This window comes from Aquarana catesbeiana, linkage group LG10 (genome assembly GCF_042186555.1).
Source record: "Aquarana catesbeiana isolate 2022-GZ linkage group LG10, ASM4218655v1, whole genome shotgun sequence".
Classification (NCBI taxonomy): domain Eukaryota; kingdom Metazoa; phylum Chordata; class Amphibia; order Anura; family Ranidae; genus Aquarana; species Aquarana catesbeiana.
Genome location: NC_133333.1, coordinates 45,961,716 through 45,970,978, shown reverse-complemented (window position 1 = coordinate 45,970,978; position 9,263 = coordinate 45,961,716).

Below are 9,263 nucleotides of genomic sequence, written 5' to 3'. Positions count from 1 at the left end.
GGTCACTGTTGTATTGCTGAAGACGAACAGGGTGAAAGTGATTCAGTGGCCAAGTATGTCTCTTGATCTGAACCCAATTGAACACCTATGGGGAATTCTAAAGAGACAGGTTGAGCACCACTCTCCATCCACCATCCAGGCTCTAAAAGAGGTCATTTTTGAAGAATGGAAAAAGATAGATGTTACAATATGTCGGCAATGCGTTCATTCCATGTTCAACGTGTTCATTCCATGCCTAGAAGACTTGGTGCTGGCCTCATAAATCACAGAGGTCATACAAAATACTAGATGTAGTAGTTTTTGTTGTGGGGTGTATTCATTTTTGCATAAACTAATTTCAGTTATTTTATTAACCTTACTTTCATGTAATGAGCTAAACAAATGTTCTATAAGACTCAGTTTTGTAAAAATTTTGGAAATTGTTCTTGTGCTCATTGAGATATTGATTAAAATCCTACTTTTCAAAAGGGGTGTACTCATATATGCTGAGCATACTAGCACATTATAAAATTACCTTGCAGGGTAAAACTTCTTTTTTTTTAAATACATATACTTTACTACCGCTTTAAGAGTTCACATTGCAGTAAGCTGAAGGACATTTTTAGGTAAATGTAAGAGGAAATACTAGCTTGTGGGAACATTTTACTGCTAGTCTAATGCAAATCACTTTTCTTTCTTTTTCTTTCTTTCATTATGTCTGATTAGTGTTGGGTCATGTGATGGTGACGAGAAGCTGTAATAAGATCCATCAAGACACATGACTTCTCCAAATTCCTCTGTTTAACTAAAGCCTCACCGATTTATATTCAGGTTTATTTTTATTGCAGTTATTTTCTAACGTAAGCAGTATTTCCTTAATCAGCAGAGCTCTAGGGGTTGAGGTTTTTTCAAATTGTATTACGTAAGTAAAAGTGATTTACACAAAAGAAAAGAAGAAAAAACAGAGAACTTAACGTTTTGACAAAAAAAAAAGTACCATGATTTCCAGATACTTCTTTTTGAAAAAGCTAAACACGGCTTACAGGCTCAATTTGCAGCACTTCCAAGGGGCGGCCGTGGAATCTAAGATGGCGGCGGAACGGCCACTATACGAGGCAGCTCACACAGGGATCCCGGTCTCATTTTCCTGGTGGGACTCATTGCAAGAGGCGGTATGTGGAGGGGCCCCCATTCTCACATCAATCGGGGGCCCGACATCACCAGCTACCACGGTGTCTCTCTTGAATCAGACCCTGGATGACATGCTCATGTCCCCCTCAGTTGCAGCCTCACCAAGGCCCAATGTGATTTATCAGGAGATGGGGCAGCACACCCCACAGCCCCATGACATCTCCCTCATGTTTACTAGGTTTGCAGAGATGCTGGACAGGGGCCTAGCTCAGACTGCAGCCAGAATTACCTCTGACATTAAAACAGATCTCCAGCTTTTGGGCTTTTGCATTGAGACGTTGGAAAACAGAGTGGACGCCACAGTAGACCGGGTTAACCAGAACACTGATTGCTTCCCAGATTTGCATAACCAACTGGAGGGGGCCAAAATTGACGACCTTGAAAATAGGTCAAGAAGGCTCAACTTCAGAATCAGAGGACTGCCTGAGACCATTACTGATATACCAGAAGCAGTACACTCCCTCATTAAAAGCCTCATTCCACACATCCGACCCCACAAACTGGAGCTTGATTGGGCCCACAGGGCCCTGGGACCCCTCCAACCTGATGGACTGCCTTGTGACATTGTGGTCAAGCCACACTACTATAACGGTAAAGAGGAAGTTGTTATGAGAAGGGCTTGCTACACTCCGCAAATCCAGATTATGGGACATCTAATTCAAATCTTTTACTGATATTTCCTCTTTCACCATTCAGAGAAGGCGAGCACTGAAACCCCTTCTGACAGTGCTGACGCAGAAGAACATCAAATATTGGTGGCTTTTCCCCTTCAGATTTTCTAGATTTCCGGAAGGAGAGAGCCTTCTACAGAAACTTGGTCAGGCTGGAGGTGGAGGACTGCATTGGAGAAGGTGGATCTCTGGGAATTATGCCCAAACGACCACCCCCGTCTAGCCCACTCACCTCTCTGTGGCAGAAGCCTGAAAATAAAAAAACCAAAGGAGGAATAACCCCCTGATCTGAAGAACTTCTTCATTTACCTCCTCTCATCCTCCTTTTTGGGGCTGGACCCATTCGGCCCCCTCTGCATTAATGCCCACCTGGACTTACAAACCCATTGACCCCCAAGGAGCTCCTGTTTCACCTTTTGATCCAGCATGTCTCTTATAACTTATCGCAACAGCTTATATACTGTCTGGTTATAACTCACCTGGATTTACTGAATTTAGCCTCGGACCAATCACCATGGAGCAACTTACCCTCTATATAGTTCTGGCTTTCCAGGAATCCGTGGACTATTTAACGCTCTTTAACTCTCTTAGACCTGGTTTTCTCCTAGTCTTGTTTGCTGTCATCACAATTTTCTAGGGGGCACTCACAGTCCTTATCCACATTAAAGCGGGGTTCCACCCAAATTTTGAACAATATCTGTATGTATTCTCTTCCTTGCCTAGATGCTGACATGCCGTTTAAAAAAATTTAAATCGCCGTAATTACCTTTTATTTTTCTATTCTTCTTTGCACTTCCTGGTTCTCCTCCCATGGGAGTAGGCGTGTTTCTAGCCTCTCCCAGACTCCTGGGAGCTAGTCACAGGCTTCCCAGGATGCCACTGAGCATGTGCGGGAACGAGCGGTGAATGCTGGGAGCACAGCATTCACCACATCCAGGAAATAAATGCTTGTGGGCTTCAAATGCCCACAATGAAGATGGAAACCGCCTGCAGTGAATAATATAAGTTATTCTTTCCGACAAAATCTGACACAGGCGGACATATTACACACAATATGTGAGTATGTAATGCTGAGAAGAAAAGTTTGTGAATGAACTAAAAAAAAAAAAACGATAGATAGGTGGACCCCCGCTTTAAGGCTCTGCCTGGTGGGACGGATACAGTCTCTGCCCGCAGGGAGGTTTTATCTGTCCCTGCATCAAAAGCAATATTAGAGCTAGACAAGAAGCAGCAGGAGTGGTACAGAAAGTCCAGATCCACAGAATGAATGAAGAAGAATTGGGAGAGCATTGCTTTGTAGGTCCTCAGGTACAACTTCCTTTCCAGCTAGGAGAACAATGAGCAGCACAGTAGTGGTATTACCAAATCTCATTTCTGCTCTGGTGAGACTAAAGCCTGGTACACACTAATAGTACCAAAAACTGACAGCTCCGGTCAATGCAGCTGTACTAACGATCTGATGTCAGTACAGCAATCCCCCCGCTGAGCTGTTGTGCCCTACTCTGGTCAGCCCTCTCAGCCTTTGGCTGAGAGCGGGGATCGGGAGCCAGTTGGCTGCTGGCTTTCCAGCATGCTCGGCTTCTGTTGAACTGGCTGACATACACTTGAATGTCGGACGTTTTTTAATGAACTGGCCAATGTCTCCCAACATTCTGCACGTGTGTACTAGGTATAATCATTAGAAGTATAGGGCCTTAGATTCACTACAAAGGCTGCCCAGCATAATTTTTGTGCGTTCCCGTGCATTCACCAGCCCATTGAAATTAATGGGCCAACAAAAAACACTGCATGGGAACGTTCAAAACTGCACCTTCAAATGCATCTTTTATGCTGAGAACCAGCCCGTAGAGTTCACGTCCAATTTAAAGTCCAGTGCAGATACATTCAGTAATTATTTATTTATTCTGCAATATAAAGAAGCCATTGTGGGGTGTGATAATGTAATTTCATGTAGCAGTTTGGTCAAGCAGGAACATCCCATGGATGGTAGGAACACCTAAAACTCCGCACTGGGTGGCAACAGGACTAGAAACTATGGCTGTGAACAGGTTTGTAATTTAATTATGGTGGAGCTCTGTAGCAAAACCATTGGGGGGGGGGGGGGTCAATGCTGTATCAAGGCCCAGGTCTAGGGTGGCACTTTTGCAGGGGGGGCAGCACAAAAACAGGCCCCGCCGGCTTATGCTACATTTTTAGTGTAGCGCCAGTCTTATGGGGCGGACTGGGCCGGAAGGCAAATCGGTCTGGCTCCCCCATAAAGAGTCCATATGCGGGCGGCCGGTGTTCTGCAACTGTAGGGGGGGGGGGGGAGCGCTTATAGGTTTCCCTGTCCTATCATCACAGCGGTCCTATCGCCTGAGTTCTCAGCTACAGAGAGACAGATGGTATGTCGGGAGGCTGAAACTGTCTGGAGGAGAAAGTCAGCTGATGGGCACAGGCCAGTAGAGTGAAGGGGGAGGGGAGGAGCACTTTGAGGAGACCCCATGTCAGAAGAGGTGCAGTGGGGACATGTAAAGGGAGCCAGGCAGGATGTAAGTACCTAGTCTGAAAGGAAAACCACACCAGTTGAGAGGAAATTGCAGGAAAACATCCTAGGTGCCACGGGGCTTCTAATCTGGGTAGTAGGGATGGTGCAAGCTATTTACTAGAAACCCCTGAGGGCTTTAGAGCTTGCAATGATGCATATGGCAGTTAAATGTTAAGAAATCTTATTTATTTGCCTTTGGCAGAGGAGTTGCTATATATTATAGTGACTTACCATAGATATCAACTACTGGTGATCTATATAGGGGGTAGGTGTTAATGTTTATACAGTAGTTGACTAGATTAGATAGCATAGGGTACCCAGGGTAGAAGGAAAGCTAATTTGGGTGAAACTTGCATGGCACTTAACTAGCTGCCATAGGGATTTTAATCTAGGGATGGATAGACACAAGGGAGTCGAGACACTGACATGGTCACCTAGCAGGTAGGTAGTAGGACTTGCCTGCAATTCTTTGCTTGTGTCAGTTGTACGTATTAAGGAATCTTAATTTTTTTTTCTGTTACATAGTAGGGGAGGTTGAAAAAAGACACAAGTCCATCAAGTCCAACCTATGTGTGTGATTATATGTCAGTATTGCATTGTATATCCCTGTATGTTGCGGTCATTCAGGTGATTATCTAATAGTTTCTTGAAACTATGGATGCTCCCCGCTGAGACCACCGCCTGTGGAACGGAATTGCACATCCTTGCCGCGTACACGCGGTCAGAATTTCCGACAACAAATGTTCAATGTGAGCTGGTTGTTCGCAAATTTTGACCGTGTGTAGGCTCCATCGAACATTTGTTGTCGGAATTTCTGACAAACAAAATTTGAGAGCTGGTTCTCAAATTTTCCGACAACAAAATCCACTGTCGTAAATTCTGATCGCGTGTACACAACTCCGACACACAAAATTCTACGCATGCTCGTGATCAAGCAGAAGAGCCGCACTGGCTATTAAACTTCATTTTTCTCAGCTCGTCGTACGTGTTGTACGTCACCGCGTTCTTGATGTTCGGTATTTCCGACAACATTTGTGCGACCGTGTGTATGCAAGACAAGTTTGAGCCAACATCCATTGGAAATAAATCCAGGATTTTGTTGTCAGAATGTCCGATCGTCTGTACGCGGCATTACAGTAAAGAACCCTCTACGTAGTTTAAGGTTAAACCTCCTTTTCTTCTAATTTTAATGAATGGCCACGAGTCTTGTTAAACTCCCTTCTGCAAAAAAGTTTGATCCCTATTGTGGAGTCACCAGTACGGTATTTGTAAATTGAAATCATATCCCCTCTCAAGCGTCTCTTCTCCAGAGAGAAAAATTTTAGTTCTCGCAACTTTTCCTCATAACTAATATCCTCCAGACCCTTTATTAGCTTTGTTGCCCTTCTTTGTACTCGCTCCATTTCCAGTACATCCTTCCTGAGGACTGGTGCCCAGAACTGGACAGCATACTCCAGGTGCGGCCGGACCAGAGTCTTGTACAGCGTGAGAATTATCGTTTTTTCTCATTGATTGATTGAGAAAAATTAAACATATGGATTTATTTGTTCCTGCCCCCAATCCTTCCTTTGCTCAATGTCTGGACCAAATACCTTCATGGCTGTGCTATATGTTTTCTTCTGCACCATTGGCATGGTTATGTCCTCTTAGTCCTCTCCATAAATTTATCAGAAATTTGTGCTTAAAGTAGAACTATGGGCAACATTTTTTTTCATTTTGGATAGAGTAAGGGAGGGTTATAGCCCCTGACAGTTTATTTTTTTGACATCAGGAAGGGGTGTGGCCTTGACAGGAAGGGGTGGGTCATATTTAAATTAGGGGGTGTGCGAGTTTAGTCAGGCCTAGGGCAGCACAAAACCTAAATACACCACTGAGGGGGGGTGCGCTGTCTGCTTCTGTGATTTGTATATCCAAGGTAATTCCATTCTATCTGCCTTGATTTTCAAAGTGCTATTTTTACTTGCCTAAATTTCTAGATTGTAAGCTCTAAGCAGAGCAGGGCCTTCTGATTCCTCCCGTATTGAATTGTATTGTAACTGTGCACATCGCTCTACAACATGAGGGCAGGTGTTCTGACATATAGTGTCCTCCTATCAGATAGTGTCCGCCCCGTACTGCGCAGGCGCAGCGCCTGCGCAGTACGGAGCAGCAGGAGATGCCGAAAATGTCCGAAGTTGATCAGCTGACCATCAGTTGTACACGGAGCTTGGGCACCTGTTAGCGATGGCTGTGTAAGAGGGCCCCTCGCGGGCTCGCTTCGCTCGCCACGCTTCGGGCACGGCCTCGCTGCGCTCGGCAACTATTTATTCTAACTCTATGTCCACTTGGATAGTAGGGAATGATCCTGGACATAGGGTAAGAATAAATGCGCAGGCGCCGTGTACAGCTGACGATCAGCTGTTGAACTTCGGAGACTTTCGGCGTCTCGTTTGTCCTCCGTACTGCGCCTGCGCAGTACAGGGCGGACACTTCTGGATAGGGGACTGTATTCGACAAGACACCGGCAGTAAACTGTTGGCGCTATATAAACATAGAGCTACCCCCGCTGGTGAATGAAGGTATCCCCCACTCTGCACAGCCAGACACACAGAATTTTCCACCTCATGCTGGAAACAGGAATCAGTTCTTGCAGCTTTGTTTTTTTTTGTATTTTATTGGGGGCATTGAACTTGGATAGGGTTGAGAGTATTATGGGATGCCCAGGACAGTAGAATTTTTCAGGGACACAAACTATATACACTTCTCCTTCTACCTCCAGCACAATCTTGCTTGTAAAATTATAACTCCAGGACCAGCTGGCACTGTTTGGTTGATCCAACAAAAGCTCAGTTAGATCTGTAGCAAATGTCCTTTACAGGCAGGGACCGCTGGCTCCTTTGGTAGTGTAGCACAAAAGAAAGTCCAATTGCTCAGCTGTCTTACTCCTGTGGTTACTGATCCCAGCACCACCTCTTCAGGCTTTAACCTTTAACCTTCCTGCATCCATCCCAGACTGCTTGCACTCAGTCCTCCCAGGCATGCCTCTCAGTCCTTCTGACTGTAGACTCACCAGCCCTCCTGGCTGTCTTCCTCCCTGGAGATTTGCCCGGCAGTGTCCTCTTGCTGTCCTCCACTTGCTCCTGTGCCTCTGGTCAGGACATTTCTGCGTGTCGTGAAAGGGTCCCGTCTGCATCCGAGCCCAGGCCCAAGGCCCCCCCCCAGACTAGGGGCTGCCTTAAGGGCCACCGACAGCCTAACACTCCAGCTCGTTTTTCTGAAAACGCACCAAAGATGCAGGACATTTGGTGCCCTGTCAAAAAAGTCAATGGCTTTTGACCTAGGGTGAGCCAGGCCTGTCTAACTGAGCAATATTTCTGGATATGTGACTCACTCAAGTCGAGTGTTCTGATTTTTTTCTTTTATTTATTTATTTTTACTTGTTTTGCTCGGCTTTGCTCTTTGTGTTTTTGTTTGTTTTCATTTACTAAAAATGTACTTATGGCTGGTTGTAACTTTGTTTTTATGCTGTGAGTTTGGCATAATATTTGTACTATGCAAAGCCATAAATTAAAAAAGAAAAAAAAAAAGGAAACGGGACTGCAGCTAAAACCACTGGTAAAACACATTGAAATTGCACATACACCTGCTCTGCGGCTAAACCGCAGTATGCCAGTGTGAACTCAGACTAATATAAAATAGAAGGAAAAAGCTAGGTGTGATTTTTGAACAAGTAAAAAAGTAAGCAGCAATTTTTAAGCTGTCCTGTCTGAATGGAAATGTACATGCAGTAGGTGTTATCCCAATTTGTCTGCAAAATGGAAATACACTTTAACTCCACCTTCTTATGATAAGCCCCAAGGGTTAAATACTTCTAAAGGGATGCAGACAATGCAGCTTTTCTCAGAACACAGAGAGCACCAGGTGGATAGAATGAACCAGTCACTCCCTTTCAGAATCAATATCATCTGGGGAAATGGTGAAACAAACACCTATTACTTCTGAGCAACAGAGGGTAGGAAGCTTAGCTGTCATAAAATTGCTGCACTTTTCTGTTCTGTCTCTAGATGGCCGGGTATCTGGTGACATTAGATAAGACAAGGGCATGAATGGGGTGTCTCAGCCAATGGGCAGGGATTTTCTTGGGTCCCTTGGCCTGCTGGGAGAGTCTATTGATTTGGGCGAGGTCAGGTGATCGGGGTTCTGTGCCACCTGGATGGGTGTCTGGGTAGACATGTGTTGAGCTACCCTGGGCTGCTAGGCCAGAGCCTGAGGCTTATCCCGGGCACATCTGACTGCTAGGCTGTCTAAGGGCCTATCCAGAAGCAAGAAAACAGTGTAGGGTTGGGATTGCAGCTTGCAGTCCAACCAGAAGTAACGGTTCTGCCAGCTGGAGAACCTGTCGTGGTCAGAGGTAGAGGGGAAGCTGTCGCCACTAAGGGACCATCCACCTTACTACCAGGGGCCACTATGAGTAGCTGAAGCAGGTACCGGAGCAGTATTCTCTCCAACCGGGGACGGTGAAGAATTGGGAAACTTCAGCACATGTCAAGCCAGGGACCCAGCCAGTAGAGGTGACTCTTGCAGAGCAGTTTTGTGTGCCAAGCCAGGGGCTGAGCAGGCCAGAGGGGTGATGCTTGAGGACTGTCTGTGAGTGCCAAGCTAGGGACCCAGCAGAGACGTGGGTGTGCCGCTTGTGGAAGATACTGAATGAGAAGATTGGAAGAGCTCAGGGGATCCCGTGTCGGTGGATCAGCAAGTTGAGTGAAAGACTGGGAGCTCAGTTGAGTGAAGATTTACAATAGGAAATTGTAAAAGAAGTGAATAAGTTCATTACAACCTTTGTTAGAAACTGTTTCAAGTTTGTTGCTATAGGAGACAGCGGTCCTACTCATGCAGATGTGATGTCTTGCTGGATG